We start from the raw sequence: 25,882 nt of genomic DNA on the forward strand, positions 1-25,882 counted from the left end.
AACTATACTTATTGGAAAGCACGTATGCGCATCTTTATCCAAGCATGTGATTATGATGTATGGAGCATCACAATCAATGGCCCTCACACACCCATGGTCATTGTCAATGATATTGCTTCTCCTAAGTTGGAGAGTAATTGGGATGAAGTGGATAAAAGATTGATCCAATTAAATGCCAAGGCAATGAATATCTTGTATTATGCTTTGGATGCGAATGAGTTTAACCATATCTCTACTTGTAACTCAGTAAAAGAGATATAGGATAGACTCGAAGTAATACATAAAAATATAAGCCAAGTCAAATAATCCAAAATTAACATGCTTGTGCACAAATATGAGTTATTTAGAATGAAATCGAATGAATCTATTACTAATATGTTTACTCATTTTATGGATATTATAAATGACCTCAAAAGTCTTGAAAAATCATATTCTAATAATGAGCTTATGAGAAAAATTCTTAGGTGTTTGCCAAGATCATGGAAAGTCAAGATGACCGCCAAGAAGCAAAAGACCTCAATATTCTATCCTTAGAAGAGCTACTTGGATCATTGATGACTCATAAGCTTGCAATGAAGCAACATAATGATGATGAAGTCAAAAAGAAGAGAACTATTATCCTCAAATCTATGGTAGAAGAAAAGGAGGATGATGACTCATCGGAAGAAGATGTTGGTGATGAGGATATGGCATTAATTACTAAAAAATTCAAAAAATTTTTAAGGAGAAAATGATAAAACTACAAGAAGAAACCAATGGCCAAGGAAGAATCGAGTAAGAACAAGGATAAAGAAAGAGAGAATCAATCCATTTGTTATAAATGCAAGAAAATCGAACATTTCAAAGTCAATTGTCCAAACCTTAAGAAGAACCCTAAGAAGATAAAGAAGAAAGCTATGATTGCAACATGGAGTAATAGTGATGACTCTAACACCAATGATGAAAATCAAAATTTTGCTAACTTGTGTCTCATAGCACAAGAGGATGAGGTACAATCTGAACATGTGCTGGACTTTACTTTTGATGAACTTTAAGATGCATTCTATGAGTTACTTAAGAAATTTAAGAAAGTTTGAAAAATAGAGATTTAAAACTGAAAAATCAAGCTTTGTTAAAAGAAAAAAAAATATTTTATAAAACAATAAGACTTTAGTAGAAGAAAATGAATCACTAAAGAAAAAATTAGAAAATGTTAAATCTTTGGATGAAAAGTTTACTTATAGTTCTGAAAAACTTCATATGATTTTAAGTAATCAAAAAGTAGTTTCTGATAGATCTGGTCTTGATTTTAATCCAAACAATAAACAAAAATTTTTGAAAAAATTCTTTACAAGTTCATCTTCAAATGCTACTACAAATGTTACATATTTCTGCTGTGGTAGAGTTGGGTATAAAGCTTATTCCTTTAATTTTAGAAAATTGAATGGGAGACTTGTTAAAAAAATTTGGGTTCCAAAGGAAATCTTGGTTACTAATCCCAAATGACCCAAGAAATCTTGGATACCTAAATCTACTATTTGACTATTTTATAGGAGTGTCTTACAGTCTATAGATTAAAAAGAAGATGGTATCTCGATAGTAGCTGATCAAGACACACGACAGATGATAAAGTTCAGTTTATCACTCTTGAAAGAAAAGAAAAAAGAGTAATAATATTTGACAATGATGAAAAAGAAAAGATTATTGGTATTAGTAATTACTCCTTTTGTATTTATTGATAATATTTTAGTAGTTGATGGATTGAAACATAATTTGCTTAGCATAAGTCAATTATGTGATAAAGGATTTAAAGTTACTTTGGAATCTTCTTTATGTATTGTTTTTAGTCTTTTTGATGAAGATGCAAAATTTACTAGATATGGGTGTGACAGCATCTACATGGTTGATCTTAATGAGATTACCATGAAGAGTGATCAATGCCTTATAGCAATAGATACCAAAATCAAAAGATTTAGTTGGTTGTGGCATCATAGACTAGTACATGCAAGTGTGAATACTATTTTAAAATTGATTGCAAAAGATTTAGTTAAAGATTTGCCAAAATAAAATTTTAAAAAAGATTAGATTTATGACGCATGTTAATATGAAAAATAAACTAGGGGATCTTTTAAATATAATAGAATTGATTCACATGGACTTATTTAGACCTATTAGGATGACAAGTCTAGGAGGAAAAAGATATAGACTTGTGATTGTAGATGATTTTTCATAATTTATATAGATTTTATTTTTAGTACATAAAGTTTTTTTCATATTTTTAAAATTTTATCAAAAAATTTTGAATAAAAAAGATTTAATAATTATTTATATTCGAAGTGATCATGATACTGAATTTGAAAATCAAAGTTTTAAAAATTTTTGTAATGAAAATAAAATTGAACATAATTTTTTTGTATCAAAAATATCTCAACAAAATAAAATTGTCAGAAAAAAAAATCGAACTTTGAAAGAAATAGCCTGTACTATGCTGTATGAAGGGAGTCTCCCAAAGTTCATTTGGGCTGAAGCCATTAACACCACATGTGTTAGAAATTATGTCCTAAAGTTAATTATATTATTGTAAATAATTAAACTCTTGTATATAAATTATTAATAAATAAATAAAAATTATTTTGATAGTTCATCATATTATAATATTTTTCTTACAGAACTCTTAATTTTATGATGAAATCTTTAGAACTATAAAATAATCGATAAAAGAGGATTTATCGAATAGTTCTTAAACATATTCACGATCAAATAATATGTATTAACTAAGACAATAATATTTATCGAGTATAAATCATTGTGTGTTATATAGATTGATTGTCCTCATAACCATGAATTGTGGAGACACTGATATGGTATGCAGGTGAGATGTAGGAGTACATCATCACTGAATAGTGACTCAATTACAGAGTGCTTTGCTGTTGAGAGCAGCTTGTGAAGGATATGGGCATAAGTGTCCCTCAGACCTGAGATCACCATGGTGACTTACAAGCAACTTACTATGCTTTGATGTCGGATCATCTATATTTCTAATGTAATGATGGAAGGCTACTGGATACAGTCAAGTACTTACAAAGTCTATGTATGAGTCAAGATGGGATTGACCCCTCCGAATTATAGGAGATAATGCTTCATTGTATTTTAACTTAGTAAAATCTTGTCCAAGATAATCTTCATGATTTATCATAGGATTTAAAAGGTTGAAATATAATATGGATGACTTATCTAAAGTTGACAGTTTAACCCTAGGTCATCTTGAGCATTGAGGATTAAAGGGATGAATTATGCGGTAACCATATGCCAAGATTTTTGAATGTTGCTTTATAATTATTTGATCTATCCAAATATCAGATATCATTGCTAGATGGTCACTTCGATTAGTACAGAAAATAGTTTCTATACTATCAGCTTAGTATTCAAATCTATGGAGTCACACATAAAGTCAAGCAACATAGAAAAAAATTAATCTAACATCTATATGTTTATTTAAAAGTATGTGACTTAATTGAATAAATAGATTTACTTAATTGAGAATTAAGTTTAGGTCATATGGGATTAATCACTGACTATGTCTAGCTAGCACTGGACATGAGGTATAGATTTAATTTCGAGAATGAATTTGATTTGATCTATGATCCAAAATTTTTTTGAGAGATTTAATTCGAGTTCTGATTATTTTATATTAGATATAATTTAATTAAATTTATTTAATTAATATTAATTGGGTTAATTATCTAAATTAGACTTAGACTTGAATCTTAATTAGATTAGAATTAACAGTCTTTTCGAATTTGATTCGAATCAGATTCGAATTGGATTCAAATTGAGCCTAATTTGAACTAAATTAGAATTGATTCACAAGTGCCTTAAATACCAAGGACTCTCTATCACATTTGGCTGACCAAGATGGAAGTGGGGCATTGCTTTTTTTTCGACCCATCCTTGTGCATGTATGATAACTAAAGGGGGTGGTGATTGGCGCTCTCCTTTCCCACTTGGGTCTCTTAGTTGATAAGGATAAGAACCAATTCAAATATGATTTGAATTAGAGTCGTTATCAATTGGAGCTTTGGATCAGATATGGGCGTCAATTATAAGAAGGGAAGGGGTGCTATTCACCAGTTATTAACAAAATTTTGTGCAACAAAAGAAAGAAAAAAATTATCATGAGTTAAAAAAATAGATTTGTTTTATGTGACAAAAAGGAAAGGGGATGGCAATATGATTTTCGGCATGGAGATCTTCTTTTTTGGTGTAGAGTTCTTGGGCGCACCTCTTCTTAGCATGAAGAACATCCATTTGAGACCGTCCCTTACTACAAGATCAGATGTCAACCTCTCTTGCTTTGCTTCTGAAGGATAGATGCCCAAGGTTCATCCTTCTTTTCTGTGGTGCCTGATGTTAGAAAGCAAGGCTGTTATATCCATAAATTTCAAAGCTATTTTGAAAATATAATAGCAAAAGATTCAGATTAAATTTTTTAATCTAGCATGCAATCAAATCTAATCTGTTAACTACTCTTGTCTGGATCTATGACACGCATAAATTTGAAATCAAGTATGCACAATCTGAAATTAAAAACCATAGAGATCACATCTACTATTTTATTGAGATCGAATCTCATCTTGCGCGGGTCATAATTTACCGTAGTCAATGATCTATGAAATTGATAAGGTTCTTAGAGCCGCACAAGCATCCGACCTCTACAGGTATCCACATGAGATGATTTGCCCGATCAGATGTTGTCGAAGTCAACGGGGTGCTAGCTCCCTTGTAGACTTTTCTCATAATGGCTGATCCATCACTTACTTCGAATCTCTTGAACTCCTCCAGAAATGAAGAAAGATGCTCTTAGGAGGAAGAAAAAGTGGTAGAAGAAGGGAAGGAGAGAAAACTCTTTTTCTCTCTTTTCTCTCTTCTAAAAACCCCACGCCAATGGATAGTTTATGCACAAAAGGTCCTTATGCCAATCCAATTTTTCCTCTCTTTCTCATGGTGGGAAATTTAATTTCTCACATAGGAATGAATTGGAGTTGTCACACAAAACCAACCATCTTCTGGTTGGCATCAAGGGTGGATAAGATGAGATCAAAATCTCATTTGATTTCAAGCTTGAAGTCAAATCAAGTTTGAATTCAAACTTGAAACCAACTTCATTCTCATCCAAAAGAAAGAAGAAGGGGCAGCAAATCCCTAAAACTCATGCAAATATTCCATGCAAAACTCAGATTTGCATGAGGAAAGGCGTAGGGAAAAGGATAAGGCACCAGGGAGTTTGAATTCAAACCATTTGAATTTTAGGTTTAAACCAATTTAGTCTTAATACAAATTAGATTTGGTTAGACCCAAATAGATTAGTGATCGTAATCAAATTAGGAACCTAATCTCCTAATTAATTTTTAATCAAATTAGAAATTAAATAAACCCAATACCTGATCAATTCAGGAATTAATCTTCTTTAGCATTTAGGTTATCTCATAACCTAATTAGGTTAAACCTAATTGAATCCAATTCAATTAGACTTGATTCAAATTTTTTTACTCAATCAAATTGAGCCAATTATTAATCCAATTATTAATTAATTATCTAATAATTCACTAACTATTAGTCAATTATTTTATTATAATTTTTGCATAAGGTTAATTATCAATCAAATTGGCGACATTACCCTTTAACGATTCATAATCGTTAATCAGCCATCCGATTAGACAAGAATCTCTTTTGTGTGTGACCCCCTAGGTTCTATTATATCTAGTAGTAAGATATATTATGATCTTTATCATAATATCATCGAAACTCTTTTTGATGGATGAAATAATTTTAATTCTATCCTTCGAAGGTCATCGATTATCAAGACGACGCTCGACGAGTCTCACAATCCACCAATGACATCCAGCAGTATGTAGTAGCAATCTAGCAGAATAAAAGTATTAAATTTTGAGGTATAATTATCATATGATTTAGTCTTTTTATCGCGAGTCTCTTCTAGATAGAGATCATAGAGAACTCATCAAACTCCATCATTAGTCATATGCAAGATTGACTCGACTCGAGTCACTTGTGAATTCTGTGAAAACTCTTTTCCACCATTCACATTTACTTTGATAAAAAATTTTCTGAACTCAGTCTCGTAAATTGCATAGGACTATTTTTCTATCAAGATCGATAGATTTCATCTAGATGCATCCTACTCCCAACAGCGAATCTGAGCCTATTGTAGCCAACATACACAACAAGGATCCGAATGACTAGGGATCAAAAAAATATGCAGTCAAACTCAATAGCCTCGCTATGAATAGCCAATGCACCGTAGGTTAAAGGACCACTTACACTACTGTAGCATCGAAAAGATCACTGATGAGTGAGTAGATATCCAAGTGATTTTTTATGTTGGTCATGCTCAGTGTAAGTTATTCTCTAACAACCACCTACACTCTCACCCTAGTATCCCTACAATGTAGACTCATGACTCATCTATCCAAAAAGGAGGTGATCCATGCATCGATCTTAAATAGATTGATCACTGTCCTCTATGACGATCTTTCGATCGAAAGTATTTAGAAACTAACCACTAATAATGCATGTCTCAAATTGTCAACTCCTTAAGAATATATAAAATTATCTTTATTAATTTCAAAGACAAATCATGGACACATAAATATAATTGAAAAAAAATATTAATAATAAAAATTTTTATAAGTATAAATATAAGTCCTAAAAATATAAATGTGTCAGTCAATAATTAGATTTCTAAGGCACACATCTAACACCTAACATGCATGAGAAGTAGAGGTTTTGCATATTCAGATCTCATGAAGCAATTGGTTCCAGAAACCCTGGCATCTTGATCTTATTTTCGCTGTGCATCAAGATAAATTATAATGGTTATAAAATTTTTAAAATAAAATCTATTCAATTTCATCCTGGTAGTCCGATTTAAATCAGATTTTTTTTCTTCAACTGGTATCAGAGCTGGCTTGAGGATATGAATGCATAAATTAATTTTTTCTATAATTTTCAAATCTGGTATGTGACTCGATTTTTAGTAGAAATCAACTCAAATTTTGACCTAAGTTTTTGAAAATTTATGATCTACTTTTTGACTAGATCTTATGGTTAAAATTTGTATTTGATTAATGTGCTGTTACAAATCAGGTTTCAACTTGATTTTTTTAATATTTATAATCTAGTTTTGACCAGATTTTTGGATTCAAATCAATTGTTGAATGTGATCCATTAAAATCTACTTTAACAAAATTTTATTATAGGTTTTTTTGTTCAATCTAACCACTTGATTATGCTTGGTTTTAAGTCTATTTTGATAGATTTTTGTGAAAATTTTTTAGATTGGAAATCAGCATTTAATCAGATTTTATTTGAATCTATTTTGATAGATTTTCAGATCTGATCTTGATTAGATTTCTGCATAAATTCACAATAGGTTTCAACCAAAATTTTTCCTATGCATTTATAACTATTTATAAATAGATTTTTGTGAAATTTTAGATCTGAAATATTTGATTTATATGATGTATGTATGTAAGTTTAGATCTGAAATAAAGATGCAATGTTCTGATCTAATTAGATTAGATGAACATCATGTTTCATATGATTATGTCCACATGTGCACGCCAATGTTTATGTACACCGTACATATAAATATAATTAAATTTGAAATTTGATTTCTTATCTTAGTAGCCCAGTACTCAGATTGAATTAATCATCAGGCCGTCCAATCATAAGAGGTAGCAGGGATTAAACTCCATCTCTTGTCCATTCGATGAGTTCTATGATGTGTAGGGGTGTCACATGATCAAATCTCATGAAGAAGAACAGCGAAAGAAAATTTTAAAATTACTTTAATTATAAATAAATTTAGATTAGATCTAAAATAATTTATGATTTATTATAATTTTAATAAAATAATTTTAGATCTAAAAATTAGTTTTAAGATTTGAATTATTTGTTACATATAATATAATTTGTTTAGATCTAAATATTGATGTTATATATGTGATGTATAAATGATATTTAGAGTAGATTTGTTCATATTTAAATGTTAAATTCTATATCTAAAAATTAGTTTTTAAGATCTGAAATTATATGACATATGATGTATGCTCTGCACAAAAACTCTTGTAAAATAGTTTTACAGTTGAAATTATTTCAAATATATGATTTCATATACTTAATTATAAATTAAGATTAAAAGATCTAGATTTGAAAATTAAAAATCTTAAGACACTTCATAAATCATGGGGCTATGGGTTAGCTCAAATCAGGTTATTAAACTGGGTTAGATCTAGGATTAAAATCAAATAGATAATGGATTAAATTGAGAAATTGATTAAATCTAACCAAGAGTTGAATTAAACTAGATCAAATTTTTCTAGATCAAATATAATAGTTGTAATTGATCAAGTCCATATCATTGATTAGACCAAATGGACTGATTGTTAGCTCAGTGGTCGAACCCGAGTCTATATGATCAAATCGAATTTGATAAATCGATTGGTATCTAAGACAAGTGACTGAAAAGGGTTTTTAATTAGGATTGTTCTCTTTTTTGGCCAACTACATTGGTGTTTAACTAAGACAAGAAACGAGGACGCTCCCATCGATCTTCACTTAGCTGACCAATATGGTCAATCTATTTTTGATTAGGTTGCTTAGTGATTTGAGTTCATCCATGCTATCTAGGTAATTCAGTTTGATTGATTTAGGTGTCTCTGGACCAACTTGTCTATAATCCTCTTCATGACTTGGTGAAGTCAGTGGAAGAATTTACGACTTATCAGTCAATTTCTTCTCTTATTCTTAAAATATTAATTAAATTTTTTAAATTATTAGATTCTTAAAATAACATAGTTATAGGGATAACTAGTTCATAGCCTCCCATTAAGGTGGATGGTAATGAGTCCAATATTTTAGATTAGCATTGGAGGCACCGTATGTCTGATGTTTATCTAGATATTAAAATTATCATTCATTATATGATGACTCTATTGTACCATCTGATGAATGGTTGTATTGGCCAAAGCTTTACTTAAGCCTGATCATTCATTAGTTAGATTTACTGAGTATGTTTATATTAATGGTTGGACCTAAATAGAATTTTTAGTGGAGGCATCATATGCCTGCTGAAGAAATATCTGGGGTAAAATTATTACTAAAAATTATTTAAAAAAATAATTGGTTAAGAACCTATCCATAGATGCACATCGATTGGTCAGAGCTTTACTCAGGCCCATATGCAGTCTGTATGAATTTAATATCTGCTAAGAGATTAAAGTAATTCTTCAAATTGAAGAAAGAAGCTACCAATTCATATAAATAGTAAGAAAATCTTTAGACTAAAGTCTAAGTATTTAGGATTAAATAATTCATATACTAATAGATCTTTATTTTCTTTTCAGTGATGGCCAGTAGTTTGTTGCTCCACTCACTGCTAGACAGTGACAACCTTATAGGATCAAATTTTCATAGTTGGTATCGAAAGTTAAAAATAATTGTTGAGCATGAAAGGATTCTGTATGTCCTTACGGATCCTACACCTGAAGAGCCTGCTTCGAACACACGTGCGATGGTTAGAGATACTTATCAGAAATGGTTCAATAACCATATGATAATATGTTGCATAATGAGGATTATTATGAATGATGAATTTAGTCGTAAATTCAAAGACACACAATCAAAGAAAATACTTCAAATGTTGAACAAGTCCTTTGACACCTCTGAGGATATATCCTTAGTGGGGCATCGATCCTCTGAGAGAAGAAAGAAAAGGAAGGTGCAAAAGTATCATGCTGGGCCTCTAAACTCAATAAGATCAAGTGTCTAAGATAGATCAGAGTCAGATAGAATACTTCTTTTGCAAGAAGTTGGGACAGTGAAAGATGAATTATCCTCAATATCTAGATTTTCTTGATCCTAGCAGACCAAGAAAGAGAAATAAGCAAATAGTTATGGGATAAGATACTTATATGATAACATCTTATAATTTTTCTGTCTATGACACTATTATCTATGTATTGGATACTGAAAGTCCAATTCATATTTATAATTTGTTATAGGGACTTTAGATTAGTAGAAAGTTCAAAAAAGATGAATGATTTCTGAATGTTAAAGATGGAAGATCTGTTCTAGTTCTAGCTATAGGAACAGTTCAACTTGTTCTCAATTCAAATGTCATTATTTTAGATGATTATCATTATAGTCCATCTTTCTTTTTGAATATAATCTCTATAGGCCTTTTGGTCAAAGATAATTATAATTTTTCAGCAAAGAAAAATTTTTGTGACATTATTGTGAATGGTATTACCATTATATATGGATAATTAAAAAATGATATTTATATTTTATCATAGTCTATCAGTGTAATATACATATCGAACAAACATCGTAGAGTAGATTTGTCACAGATACCTATCTTTGACATTGTTAGCTTGATCATATCAATAAGAACAGTATAAATAGGTGTTAACCAAAGAAAAAATCCTCCACATCAATGATTGTGAATCATTACCAACCTATGAGTCCTATCTTCTTGAAAAGATGATCAAGTCATCCTTTACTAGAAAGGATGAACGAGCTAATGATGTTCTAAGTCTAGTACATATTGATGTATGTGACCTCATAAATATGAATGTTAGAAGAGGGTATAATTACTTTATTACTTTCACTGACGACCTAACTAGGTATGGATATATCTATCTTATGAAGTATAAGTCTGAATCATTTAAAATGTTCAAACAATTCCATAATGAAGTAGAAAAATAAACTGAGAAGAGTATTAAGACTCTTCGATCAGATCGAGGAGATGAATATCTTTTCAATGAGTTTATGACATATCTAGAAAAGAATGAGATTCTCTCATAATGGATCCCTCTTGAGATACCACAACACAATGGGGCATCAGAAAGGAGGAATCAAACTCTATTAAACATAGTTCGATCTATGATGGGGTTTGTGAGTCTGCCAATGTCTTTTTAGGGTTATGCTCTTGAGAATGCTTATTATGTTCTGAACAATGTTTTGAGCAAATCAATCACAAAAATACCATATAAGATATGGACTGGGCATAGGTTAACACTCTCTCACCTTAGAATTTAGGATTTCCAGCTTATGTCTCATATTTATAGACTGAAAAGCTTGGACCATGGTCTCATAAGTACTTATTTGTAGGGTAACCCAAAGAATCTAGGGCATATTACTTCTACTTTGCTGAAGAATAAAAGATATTCGTCAGCAATAGGATAGTTTTTTAGAAAAGAAGTTTTTTAGAGAAGAAACTAATGTCTCTAAAGTTGAACTTGATGAAGTTTGATAGGTAGAAAAACCAACACAGACAAGTAAAAATACAGAATCGAATTTGATTAGATCAAACCTGAAGCCATTATGGAGGCATCTTTGAGAAGATCTGGTAGAGCATCGCATCAGTCAGATAGATACTACAGTTTTTCGATCCAGGATGGTGATCCTATTGAGCTAGATGAAAACGACAAGGATCCGATCACCTATATGGATGCCATAAGACGTCCGACTCTGAGAAATGGTTTAATGTCATAAAATTCGAGATGGAGTTCATAGAGATCAATGGTATATGGACACTCATTGATCCACCTAAAAGAATCAAATCCATAGAGTGTAAATAGATATTCAAAAAAAAAAAGGATGTAGATGAAAAGGTTTGAGATCTACAGAACCCGTTTGATTGCCAAGGAATATAGTCAACATTATGATATTGACTATGATGAGATATTTTTTTCTGTGATAATACTTAAATTCATTCGGATTATGCTTGTGATAGCAACATATCTTGATTAAAAAATCTGATAAATGGATGTTAAGATGACTGTTGGTGCAAAAATCCATCTGCGTCGGAGAAGCTGGAGTCGAGGGAGTCGCGGTCACCATCGGGACCTGCAAAGGAAGTCTAAACCGGAGGTGGGGTTGCTCCGGTAAGACCCTCCGACGCTCAAGTTAGTTCTCTGCCTCAACAAGAATGGAGTGCTCGAACAGAAATTTTGACAGAATTTCTAGGTAAAAATGAGAGCTTAGAGAATAACGTATCTGGGGTCCCCTTTTTATAGGCGGAGGGGGCAACAGACTGATAATGATGTCTGTAACCGTCCGGCAGCGGGCCGCCCAGAGTCAGGAGGAGTTTGTTGCGAAGAGTAGTGGAGCAGAATCGTGGCTATCACCGGGACATGCCACATGGAGTCTGTCGTGGGGAGTGGAGCGGCGTCCAATGTCGCGACTTGCCAGAGGATGGAAGAATCGTACGGTATCCATCGCAGAAAGTGGAGCAGGATCGTGGGCATCATAGCGGTTGGCCAGGGAGTAATGGAGCCGCATGAAATCCATCACAGGAAGTGGAGCAGAGTCGTGGCCGTTACTGTGGCCACGCCAGAGAGTACAGGCCTGTCGGCTGAAGCTCGGCTGGAGTGTCTGGCGGGGAGAGGTGTTTAGCTACCCGTTTGAGAGGAGCCCGGAGTCCGACTCCCGTAGGAGTTCGGATGAAGTCTTCCTTCGGATGAAGTCGGGGATGAGGTCCGGCTCCCACGGGAGTCCGGACGGAGTCTTCCCGCAGCTGGAGTCGGAGATGAGATCCAGCTCCCGTAGGGGTCCGGGCTGAGTCTTCCAGCAATTGGAGTTGTGGGTGAAGTCCGGCTCCCGTAGGAGTCCGGACGTAGTTTACCTGTAAGTGAAGTCGTGGGCGAAGCCCGGCTCCCGTAGGAGTCCGGGCGAAGTCCGCCTGCAGCCGGAGTTGGGAACGAGGTCCGACTTCCGTAGGAGTCCGGGCGAAACCTTCCCGCAGCTGGAGCTAGAGACGAGGTCTGGCTCCCGTAGGAGCCCGAGCGAAGTCCACCTGCAATCAAAATCAGGGGTGAAGTCCGGCTCCCTTAGGAGTCCGGACGAAGTTTACCAGCAGTCGGGGTCGAGGATGGAGCCCGGCTCCCGTAGGAGTCCGGGCGAAGCCTTCCCACAGTCGAGGTCGGGGATGAGATCCAGCTCCCGTAGGAGTCCGGGCTGAGTCTTCCTGCAGTTGGAGTCGTGGGTGAAGTCCGGCTCCCGTAGGAGTCCGGACGTAGTTTACCTGTAAGTGAAGTCATGGGCGGAGCCCGGCTCCCGTAGGAGTCTGGGCGAAGTCTGTTTGCAGTCGGAGTTGGGAACGAGGTCCGGCTCCCATAGGAGTCCGGGCGAAACCTTCTCGCAGCTGGAGCTGGAGACGAGGTCTAGCTCCCGTAGGAGACCGGGCGAAGTCCACCTGCAATCAAAATCAGGGGTGAAGTCCGGCTCTCTTAGGAGTCCGGATGAAGTTTACCAGCAGCCATGGTTGAGGATGGAGTCCGGCTCCCGTAGGAGTCCGGGCGAAGCCTTCCCACAGTCGAGTTCGGGGATGAGATCCGGCTCCCATAGGAGTCCGGGCTGAGTCTTCCTGCAGTTGGAGTTGTGGGTGAAGTCCGACTTCCGTAGGAGTCCGGACGTAGTTTACCTGTAAGTGAAGTCGTGGGTGGAGCCCGACTCTCGTAGGAGTCCGGGTGAAGTCCGCCTGCAGCCGGAGTTGGGAACGAGGTCCAGCTCCCGTAGGAGTCCGGGCGAAACCTTCCCGCAGCTGGAGCTGGAGACGAGGTCTGGCTCCCGTAGGAGCCCGGGCGAAGTCCACCTGCAATCAAAATCAGGGGTGAAGTCCGGCTCCCTTAGAAGTCCGGACGAAGTTTACCAGCAGTCGGGGTTGAGGACGGAGCCTGACTCCCATAGGTGTCTGGGCGAAGCCTTCCCACAGTCGAGGTCGGGGACGAGATCCGGCTCCCATAGGAGTCCGGGCTGAGTCTTCCTGCAGTTGGAGTTGTGGGTAAAGTCCGGCTCTCGTAGGAGTCCGGATGAAATCTGGTAGTTGTAGGAATCTTCCGTCGGAGAAGTTCAGCCGTTGATGGAGTCTGGTGTAGTTCGGATTGGAGTTGAACCTGGCTGGAAGGAGTCTGGAAGGGATTCAGGGAACGGTTGATAGTCGTAGAAAGTCGGCTGGCGACGGAGCTCAGTGGGCGCTTGGGGCGGCTTAATAGATGACTGGGGGAACTCATGTTGAAGGAGCTCGGGTGGTGCAGTAGGAGTTCGTCCGTCAGGGGAATTCAGTCAGCACCATGGGAATCCGACTGTTGGAGAAGTTCGGAGAGATACCATCTGCGGTCAAAAGCCGGAGGAGTCCTGGGAGGGTCAATCCTGCCAAGAACTTCAGCTGAGGGTATTTTATACCCAACACCAGTCCCCCTACTTTCGAGTTCGAATTTCGAATGAAGGAAGTACAGAGAGATTGTCACAGCCGAAGTTGCTCCCTTGATGTCCGCGCGCAATCATCCTCAGATATTTTGGCATTTAATGTGCGTGCGCTGGAGTCTTTTCAAATCGAGACGATCCGAAGAGGCTCTTTTGGAACCGCAGCGGAACGGTGCTCAAGGTATGGCGCAATAAAGGCTCTGTCAGTCGTTTGCCACTTTTTAACCGCCCGCTGTGGTGAGTGGGACACGCGGCGAAAAGAGACCGGTTAGGGGGGATTTGCAATCGTCATTGTGTCGGATCTCAGGGCCTATTTAAACCCGCACTCCTCCTCTAAGAGTCCCGCTCTATCCGACGTTCTCGTTCTGGCGCCTCTCTTCTCCCTGAAAACTTTGATTTTTCTCAGCGCCCTTTCCAGCCTTAGGTGTTCCTCGAGCCATCCCCATTTCCGCACCTTCGCTCCTCCCCGAATCACCTAGGTTAGTCTCGGAACTCCTTCCTCTTTTTGTTCTTCCTTTTGACATTCGATCTTTCTTCCTCTTACTCTGCACATCAGTCCTCCGGGACCTTGTCCGTGATTTTTCTCAATTTTTAGGGATTTCGCCTCTGTAAGTGGTCTTCGTGTGATTCTAGATGTCTTCCAGGGCTTCTTCTTCTAGCGGCTCTAGGAGTTCGTCTGCCTCGGTCTCCTAAAGTCCTCAAGCAGTAGGTGAACCGGTAGGTAGAGCTGAACCTCATCCGATTTTTGCACCGGATGCCATTCCTTGTTCTCTGACTTCGGACGAACTCCAACTGATAAGAGTTCAGTATGGGGTTCCTCCAGAGTACGAACAGGAACTTCCCGACCCATCCGACCGGGCTAGTGCCCCTCCCCCCGACTGCTTCTGCCTATATCAGGAGGCCTTCCGTGCTGGACTCTGACTTCCTCTTTCGTCTTTTGTCATTGCTCTTTTTCGGTTTCTGGATATTTCTCTGGCTTCGGTTGCACCGAACTCCTTTAGATTTTTGATAGGGTTCCTCTCTCTTTGTCATGTAGTCGAAGTCTAGCCCACCCTTTCCTTGTTTAGATACTTCTAAACCTTCAAGCGTCATCCCACGGTGAAGGATTGGTGGTACTTCTCCCCACAGTTCGGTAGGAAGGGGTTGTTGAAAGGTGCCCCTTCTTCTATCCATAATTGGAAGGGGAAGTTTCTTTATGTTCGATGCCCGTCCTTGAGGCTAGAGTTGCCCCCTTGGGGCTCCCTGAGGGACTCTATCCGTCGGGCATCCAGTCTGGGGGAGACGATCATCAAGCCTCCCAGAAACTCCTCAAATATCCAGCTCTTTCTCTCTCTAACCTCCTGAAGGAGCAGTTTCTGTTCAACATTGGCTTGAGCCCCCTGGATCCCGCCAGTATTTCATCTCTCTTTTTTTTCTTTCTTTTCCTTTCCTTTCCTTTCCTCTCTTTCTCCTACTTCTCTTCTTTTCTTCTTTTTCATGCCCTCTTTCTCTTTTTTCTCTTTTCTCTTTTTTTTTTCTTAGGCATGGACGCCGAAGAAGCACAGATGCTTGCCAGGGGCCTGAAGGCTCTCAAAAGAAAGGGTGCTGCGGCCTCCAGGCCGGCGAAGAGGACCAGAGTGGAGGGGACGAGTTCGGTCGTGCCTGCCCAAGCGACCTCAGCCGCCGATGTCCTTGCGGACACTGAGCTTCCAGCCGCCCGGGCCTCCCTGAGGGGTTTGAGTTCTCCTACCGAGGTCCCTGCTTCAGAGACCCATCCTGAGGAGGTGCCAGGGGGTGAGAGGAGGAAGAGGAGGAAGACCTTGGCCCGCAGGGTCGGCAGTCGCCGGGCTGCCATTGAAGAATCCCACGGCTCTGAAGAGGAGCAGGGAGATGATCCCTTTAGTGACAGGGACCTAATAAAAAAGTTGATAGACGGGTGCTCACTGCCCAAAGTCATCCAGAGGATCGTCCGCGTCGATCCTGCACAACGGGTCTGAGACTCGCTGGGGGCCTTCCTCGAGGTAAGCAGATTCATCTTCCTTTCTTCCTTTCGCTTCTTCATTTAATTAACTTCTCAGCTCCCATTCTGACCCTCCAGTCGTCCTTATAGCTCGGGCACCAACTCCTCACCAACATCGAGACGACAAATAAGGTGGTGGAAGGTTGGCAGGCCGAGGCTGCCCACCTTAAGGAAATGGCCCTTGAGGTGGCCAGTCTCCGAAAGGCGCTTGAGAGAGAGAGACAGATCTCGACAGAACAGAAGGCCGACCTGGAGGAGATGGTGAGGAGGGCGGAGGCCGAGGTTGCCAACATGGCAGAGCAGATCCCGACCCTGGTCTCGGAGGCCAGGGGTCAAGCGGTGGAGGAGTTCAAGGCTTCCACCGAAATGAAGAAGTTGAAGGTTGAGTTCGGCCAAGCCGCATTCAATAAAGGGTTCGAGCTCTGCAGGAGAAGATGGTCGTGAAATTCCCCGAGCTCGACCTCAGCTTCTTGGACGAGGCATCCGAGGATGAAGCCGGACCCTCCACCGCCGTCGCAGCCACCGCGGACCACCCCCCAGAGGTGCCGAGTCCCCCTGTTGATCCAGAGGTCCGAGACCTCTAACCTTGTATTCTTCCTTTATTGCCCTTTTTCTTCTTTCTTTTGTCTTCAAGAAACATTCAATCAATAAAATTGGTCTCCTCCTTTTGGGGGACTTTTCTTCTCTTCCTTTTCTTTCTTTCTTTCTTCTTCTTTGTAATGAGCCGCATCTTAATGCGCTGACCTTCCGATGGCAGCGCCCTGCCGAAGTACTTCCCTTGCCCCAGGGGATTCTGCTGAAGTCTACAATCCAGCGGCTGACGAAGGAAGTCCTCCATTTAACAAAAAGGTCGAAGAAGATGGAAGGCAAGCTTCGCAGGTTGAGGGAGAGTCATTCTGAAGCCACCGCGGAGGCCACCTACTTTCGGAATCTCCACGTGAAGGGGATCATGGAGTACAGTCGGAGGAAGGCAAACTTTGAGAAGGAGCTTGAGGAACACAAGAAGCGCGCCAGCAACCAAATTTGGGCTCAAGCTGTCAAGATCAATTCTCTTAGGGTGGAACTATCGGCTGCCCAGAAGAGGATTAGCCAGCTGGAGGGGAGTTCATCCCGACTTTTGACTCGGGCCGACAGCAACCGGGAGTGGTCGAAGAAGGTCTTCGACCTCCAGCAACAGCTCCAGGATGCCGAGGCCCTATGACACGTACCGGGTCGACTGGCGCAAGCAGGTGGACGAATACAAGGGAAGGCTCCGGATGGCGACCGACGAGGTTGCCCGCCTTCGAAGGCAGCTAACTGAGGGGGCTCGATCTGCCTCCGCTCGGATTTCGACGAACTCCAATCCCTGAGGAGGACCACAGAAGAACTATCCATCACTCTTGGGGAGGGGAAGGCCGAGCTATAGCAATTGAAGATCCAGCTGGTATGCGAGCAGCAGGCCATCAAGGATGCAGAGGTGGAATCCGAGGTCCTGAGAAAAAAGCATCGAGAGGTAGAGAGCGAAAGCCAGTGATTTCATTGAAGATACATGGAGATATTAATGAGAGAGAGAGAACTGGAAGCAGAAGTCGGACATTTAAGGGGTTCCTTGGTGAGGGTCGAAGCTGAAAGTCCGAGGTCGGAGGAAGCTGGGTCCCCTTAGGGCTCTTTTTGTCCTTCCGTCTTCCCATGTATATATTTTTTCTTCTGCTGTTTCATCTTGTTCTTGTTGTTTTTCTTTTCTTCCTTTAGCCTACTGGGCTTTATAGTGTATATTTTGTGAATGAAATGAAAAGGAGATTTTGTATTACCTCATCCACGTATTGCATTAAATCGTCATCCGCCGAACTTCTTTTGTCTTTTGACTTGTTCGACGTCGGTGTCATTCGGAGGTGCCCGATCATCGCCACATTGATTTGCTTTTCTTATCATCTATGGCCGTAGGCTCGAGCTCGTGGTCTGAACTTCGTATTACCTTGAAGGGGTCATTATTTTCTTGGCCCATGCTGAGAGCCTTCTTAGAGATCGGGGATGTTCGGTAGGAGCTCCCGTCTTTGTTGAGACGAAGTTCCCTATATTTTTGGTGTAGTTTATTTTTCATCTGTTGTCGATGTAGTTCGTCATTTTTCTTTTTAATTTTTCTCCTCTTTTCTGAGTGAAAATCCTCCCCTTGCTTTTCGCGGGGTCGCGTAGAGGTGTAGGGGTGCCGTCGAGGGGACTTTTCCCTTTATCCGATCATATTGGGTGATCGGGTTTTTGTCATCGTCAGGATGAGGTCCTCCTTCTGTTCTTGACGTAGTCGATCTCAGCTCAGGTTAGGATGAGGTTCTCCTTCTGTTCCCAACGGGGCTGTGGGGGAACATAAAGGTCGTTGCGAGGACCTCTCCCCCCATCCGGTCTAAGAGGATTGGGTCTTCGATTTTGCTCGTGTCAGGACAAGATTTTTCTCCTGTTCCTAACATAGCTGTGGGGGCACATTAGGGCGTTGCAGGGCCTCTCCCCCCATCCGGTCTAAAAGAATCGGGCCTTTGACTTTGCTCATGTTAGGGCGAGGTTCTCCTCCTGTCTCTAACAGGGTTGTGGGGGCACATTAGGGCATTGTAGGGCCTCTCCCCCCATCTGGTCTAAAAGAACCAGGCCTTTGACTTTGCTCATGTTAGGGCGAGGTTCTCCTCCTGTCCATAACATGGTTGTGGGGGAACATTAGGGTGTTGTAGGGCCTCTCCCCCCATCCGATCTAAAAGAACCGGGCCTTTGACTTTGCTCATGTTAGGGCGAGGTTCTCCTCCTGTCCCTAACATGGCTATGGGGGCACGTTAGGGCGTTGTAGGGCCTCTCCCCCTATCCAGTCTAAAAGAATCGGGCCTTTGACTTTGTTCATGTTAGGGCGAGGTTCTCCTCCTGCCCCTAACACGGCCATGGAGGTGCTTAAGGGCCGTTATATGGGCCTCTCTCTCGATCCGATCTTAAAATAATCGGACTTTCATTTTGCTCATGTTAGGATGAGATTCTTCTCCTGTTCCTAATATGACCATGGGGGCACTTAAATGCCGTTGTATAGGCCTCTCCCTCGATCCGATCTTAAAATAATCGGACTTCCATTTTGCTCGTGCTAGGACGAGGTTCTCCTCCTGTTCCTAACATGACCATGGGGGCACTTAAGGGCTGTTATATGGGCCTCTCCCCCAATCCGATCTTAAAATAATCGGACTTTCATTTTGCTCATGCTAGGATGAGGTTCTCCTCCTGTTCCTAACATGACCATGTTTTAATTGTTTGAAGGGGTTATCCCCAGTCGTAACAAGTCTATGCCAAAAGAGAGGGACATGCAAAGTCGAAAGGAATTTTGATTCAAAGCAAAGTCGTGAGTAGTACATTTACAGGTTTCTCGAGTCCCATGGTCATGGAAGGTCTGCTCCTCCTTGACGTCCCTCGGTGATGGAGTCAATGGTCCCGATTGGAGGCCGATCTCCGGACTGCTCCTCCCTCCTTGGCGGTTCAGGTTGTGGCAGGGCCCTTGGCCGATCCTCTCTGCCTTCAGGTCAGTGTCGAATGAACCTATCGAGCCGACCTCGCCTGATGAGCTCCTCGATCTCATCCCGGAGCTGAATGCACTCCTCTGTGTCGTGGCCGTGGTCACGATGGTAGAGGCAGAACTTGTTAGGATTGCGCTTTCCAGGGTGTGTGCGCATCCTTTCCGGTCTTGGCAGCTGCTCCCTGACCTCCATCAGCACTTGGATTTTAGAGGCATTGAGGGGGGCATAGTTGTGGAATCTTCCCGGTGGAGAACCCCGCCGAACTCCATGGTCCGAGCTTCTCTGCCTACGTACCCGGGGAGGAGTATGGACACGCTTGTGCCCGGGAGGAGTTCGAGAATGTGGCCGAGCTTCTCTCGACCCTTTTTCGACTGCGGGCTTACTCGAGTCTCCCGTCTGCCACTCTCTCGCAGTCTCCTCATCCTTCATTTTGAAGGCTTCTTCCACTCGGGCGTACCCTTCGGCCCGAGCCAACAGATCAACAAAATCCCTAGGGTACTTCTTCTTCAGGGAGAATAAAAGGTCATTCTTCTGAAGGCCGCCCTTCAGAGCAGCCATTGCTACCGACTGGTCCAAGTTCCGGACCTCCAGCGCTGCGACATTAAAACGGTTGATGTAGGCCCGAATGGACTCCCCCTCCCTCAGCTTGATATTGATGAGGGACTCCGAACCCTTCCGGGGGCACCGGCTGCTGACAAAGTGGGCCACAAATTGGTGGCTCATCTGATCGAAGGAAAAGATGGTACCCGACTTCAGTGCCAAGTATCAGTTTCTCACTGCTTCCTTCAAGGTGGACGGAAAGGCTCGACATAGAATGGCATCGGATGCGCCATGAAGCAGCATCATCATCCGGAAGGCCTCCAGATGATCAACCAGGTCCGAAGTCCCGTCGTAGCTTTCAAACTGGGGGAGTTTGAAGTTTGGCGGGATCGGTTCCTGCATGATCATTTGAGAAAAGGGAGGGTCAGTACAAATATCCTCACCATAAGTGGGGGGAGCGTGGTGGAGTTCTTCGATCCGTCGGTTCATCTCCTGGAGCCTCCGATCCAGAAAATCCTCTCGACTACGGGTCTCGAGGGTCCTCTGGCAAAATGGGGGTAGAGATCTTCTAGGAGTGGAATCGTGATTTGACTGAGGGCTCTTCACCCTCGGATTCGTCCTTCCAGAGAAGACAGGGCGGCTGGCCCAAGTGGCCCGCCCTACCGCCAGATTCTGGTGTTTCGATGATTCTCTTTCCAGGCGCACTGATGCCTGCGGCTGTTGCTGCTGTTGTATGGCCTGCACAGCTTCAGTGAGGCCTCTGACCTGCTGCGCTAGTAGGTCAAATTGCTTCGCGCCAACCGCCATTGCCGGAGGAGGAGGAGGAGGAGGAGGCTGGAAAACTGGAGGTGAGGCCGGAGCCTAAGATCTGGCCGCGGAGGTCGTGGATCATCGCGTGGATGCCTTACAGGGAGGCATCGGGCAAAGACCAAGTGGAGGAAGGAGGAGAGGACGTCGGAAAAGATGCCCGGGGATGATCCTGTTGAGCGCTCTTTTAAGAACAAGGGTACTGCGAAGACACAACCCCTTCCTCTAGCGCCAATCCTGTTGGTGCAAAAATCCACCTGTGTCGGAGAAGCTGGAGTCGAGGGAGTCGCGGTCGCCACTGGGACCTACAAAGGAAGTCTAAATCGGAGGTGGGGTTGCTCCGGTAAGACCCTCCGACGCTCAAGTCAGTTCTCTGCCTCAACAAGAATGGAGTGCTCGAACGAAAATTTTGGCAGAGTTTCTTGGTAAAAATGAGAGCTTAGAGAATAACGTATCTGGGGTCCCCCTTTTATAGGCGGAGGGGGCAATAGACTGATAATGATGTCTGTAACCGTCCGGCAGTGGGCCGCCCAGAGTCAGGAGGAGTTTGTTGCGAAGAGTAGTGGAGCGGAATCATGGCTATCACTGGGACATGCCACGTGGAGTCTGTCATGGGGAGTGTAGCAGCGTCCGTTGTCGTGACTTGCCAGAGGATGGAAGAATCGTGCGATATCCATCGCAGGAAGTGGAGTAGGATCGTGGGCATCATAGTGGTTGGCCAGGGAGTAATGGAGCTGCACAGAATTCGTCACAGAAAGTGGAGCAGAGTCGTGGCCGTTACTGCGGCCACGCCAGAGAGTGCAGGCCTGTCGGCTGAAGCTCGACTGGAGTGTCTGGCGGGGAGAGGTGGTTAGCTACCCATTTGAGAAGAGCCTGGAGTCCGGCTCCCGTAGGAGTTCGGACGAAGTCTTCCTTCAGTTGAAGTCGGGGATAAGGTTTGGCTCCCACGGGAGTCCGGATGGAGTCTTCCCGCAGCTGGAGTCGGAGATGAGATCCGGCTCCCGTAGGGGTCCGGGCTGAGTCTTCCTACAATTGGAGTTGTGGATGAAGTCTGGCTCCCGTAGGAGTCTGGACGTAGTTTACCTGTAAGTGAAGTCGTGGGCGGAGCCCGGCTCCCATAGGAGTCCGGGCGAAGTTCGCCTGCAGTCGGAGTTGGGAACGAGGTCCAGCTCCCGTAGGAGTCCAGGCGAAACCTTCCCGCAGCTAGAGCTGGAGATGAGGTCTGGCTCCCGTAGGAGCCCGGGCGAAGTCCATCTGCAATCAAAATCAGGGGTGAAGTCCGGCTCCCTTAGGAGTCCGGATGAAGTTTACCAGCAGTCGGGGTCGAGGATGGAGCCCGGCTCCCGTAGGAGTCCAGGCGAAGCCTTCCCGCAGTCGAGGTCGGGGATGAGATCCGGCTCCCGTAGGAGTCCGGGCTGAGTCTTCCTGCAGTTGGAGTCATGGGTGAAGTCTGGCTCCCGTAGGAGTCCGGGCGAAGTCCGCCTGCAGCCGAAGTTGGGAATGAGGTCCGACTCCCGTAGGAGTCCGGGCGAAACCTTCCCACAGTTGGAGCTGGAGATGAGGTCTAGCTCCTGTAGGAGCCCGGGTGAAGTCCACCTGCAATCAAAATCAGGGGTGAAGTCTGGCTCTCTTAGGAGTCCGGACGAAGTTTACCAGCAGCCGGGGTTGAGGACGGAGCCTGGCTCCCGTAGGAGTCTGGGCGAAGCCTTCCCACAGTTGAGGTCGGGTATGAGATCCGGCTCCCGTAAGAGTCCGGGCTGAGTCTTCCTGCAGTTGGAGTTATGGGTGAAGTCCGGCTCCCGTAGGAGTCCGGACATAGTTTACCTGTAAGTGAAGTTGTGGGCGGAGCCCGGCTCCCGTAGGAGTCCGGGGGAAGTCTGCCTGTAGTCGGAGTTGGGAACGAGGTCCGGCTCCCGTAGGAGTCCGGGCGAAACCTTCCCGCAGCTGGAGCTGGAGACGAGGTCTGGCTTTCGTAGGAGCCCGGGCGAAGTCCACCTACAATCAAAATCAGGGGTGAAGTCTGGCTCCCTTAGGAGTCCGGACGAAGTTTACCAGCAGCCGGGGTTGAGGACAGAGCCCGGCTCCCGTAGGAGTCCGGGTGAAGCCTTCCCACAGTCGAGGTCGGGGATGAGATCCGGCTCCCGTAGGAGTCCGGGCTAAGTCTTCCTGCAGTTGGAGTTGTGGGTGAAGTCCGGCTCCTATAGGAGTCTGGATGAAATCTGGTAGTTATAGGAATCTTCCGTCGGAGAAGTTCAGCCGTTGACGGAGTCTGGTGTAGTTCGGATTGGAGTTGAACCTGACTGGAAGTAGTCTGGAAGGGATTCGGGGAATGGCTGATAGTCGTAGAAAGTTGGCTGGCGGCGAAGCTCAGTGGGCGCTTGGGGCGGCTTAATAGATGACTGGGGAAACTCATGTTGAAGGAGCTCGGGTGGTGCAGTGGGAGTTCGTCCGTCGGGGGAATTCAGTCAGCACCATGGGAATCCGATTGTTGGAGAAGTCCGGAGAGATACCATCTGCGGTCGAAAGTCGGAGGAGTCCTGGGAGGGTCAATCCTGCCAAGAACTTCAGCTGAGGGTATTTTATACCCAACAATACTTTCCTAAACGGAGAGCTGGATGAAGAAGTATATATGATACAGCCTGAAGGGTTCACATCCGCAAAGGTGTGCAAGCTTCAGAGATCCATTTATGGATTGAGGTAAGCATCTCGGAGTTGGAATATACATTTTAATAAGATGATCAGAATGTATGGCTTTGTTAAAAATGGAGAAGAGCCTTGCATTTATAAATAGGCTAATGGCTCTATAGTTATTTTTTTGTATTGTATGTAGATGACATACTCTTAATAAGAAATGACATCTCTACTATATAAAGTGTAAAGCTGTAGCTATTATCATAGTTCTCTATAAAGGATTTGGGAGAAGCATCCTACATCCTAAGAATGAAAATCTATTGAGATAGATTGAAAAGTTTGCTTGAATTATCTTAATCCACGTACATTGATACCATATTGAAATGGTTCAGCATGACAAATTCTAAGAAGGTCTATCATCTGATAGGTCAAAAAATTAATCTCTCTAAGAAAGATTATCCGACAACCTCACAAGAGAAAGAACGTATGAGTAGAATCCCATATACTTCGATAATAAAATCTATTATGTACGTTATGACATATACGAGGTCGGATGTTGCCTACTCACTAGGGGTAGCAAATAGGTATTGTTGGGAATTGTGTCCTAAAATTAATTATATGATGATTGAGTTTATCCTTGTATATGAATTATAGATTATTGAATAAAAATTATTTTGACACTTTTCATCACAAAGTAACATCTTTCTTGAACTCTTGTGTTGTGATGAAGTCCTTAGAACTATGCTAGTGTGCGATAAAGAGAGAATTTATCGTATAGTTCTTAAAAATATTCGCGACCAAATGATACATCATTACAGGATGATGACGTTTATCAAATGGAGGTCATTGTGTGCTATATGGGTTGGTTGTCCTCTTAACCAAGGAGTGTGGTGATACTAGTATGGCATACAGGTGAGATGTAGGGATACATCATCACTAAACAAGTGACTCACCTGTCGAGCGTTCTGCTATCAAGAGCTGCTAGCGAAACACGTGAGTATAAGTATCCTTTAGACCTGAGATCACCATAGTAACTTGCAAGCAACTCACTATGCTTTGGTGTCGGACTATCTAAATTTCTAATACAGTGATGGAAGGCTACTGGGTACAGTCAAGTACTTGCGAAGTCTGTATATGGATTAAGATGGGATTGACTCCTCCAAATTATTGAAGTTGATATATTACTGTATTTTAATTTAGTAAAATCTTGATCAAGATAATCTATGAGATATATTTGAAAGGTTGAAATACAATATGGATGAAGTAATCTCGGTTGACAGTTAATCTGAGACCATTCTAAAGCATTCAGGGTTAAAAGGATGAATTATGCAGTAATAATATGTATGGATTCTAAAATATTTTTTTATGATAATTCGACCTATCTGGATGTCAGAAATCATTGCTAGATAGTATCTTGATTAGTGTAGGAATTGGTTCCAGTGCTATCGACTTAGTGTTTGAACCTATGGAGTCACGCACATAAGTTAGATAAAGTAGAAAGAAATTGGTCTATATTTATTTATCTAATTTAGAAGTACTTGACTTGATTAAACATGTAAGCTAACTTGATTGAGAATTAAGTTATGGGTCAAATGGGATTGAAGAGTTGACTATGTCTAGCTAGCACTACACATGAGGTTCAGATTCAATTTCGGGGATGAATAGTTTCTGATTTATGATTCATAGAGCATATGAAAGATTAGATTTAAGAATTGATTAATTTTAGATTAGATCTAAATTAATTAGTCTTAAATTGGGTTCAAAATTCATGTTAGACTTGATACAAAAGTCCTAAAGAATTTGGGATTGACAGTCTTTCGAAATTATTTTGAACCAGCTTCGAATTGGATCTATTTTGGATGAGATATGAGTATTTTTACTTACACTGGGAATACCCTCTCATGTGGGCTGACCAACACCTGATATGAATCTGATTTGGGGTGTCCCATGTGGGTGAGAGAGTGGGTGCAAGTTGAATGTCATATGTGATGGCAATTCTATCTCATGTAGGAATTCTTTTTTCATGAGTATTAGATCAATTCAAATCAAATTTGAGTTAAGAGTCTTACTCTCATTGGATCATGAGAATCATCTATGAATAGAGAGGGTCTTTATCTATGGA

This window comes from Elaeis guineensis, chromosome 4 (genome assembly GCF_000442705.2).
Source record: "Elaeis guineensis isolate ETL-2024a chromosome 4, EG11, whole genome shotgun sequence".
NCBI classification, from domain to species: domain Eukaryota; kingdom Viridiplantae; phylum Streptophyta; class Magnoliopsida; order Arecales; family Arecaceae; genus Elaeis; species Elaeis guineensis.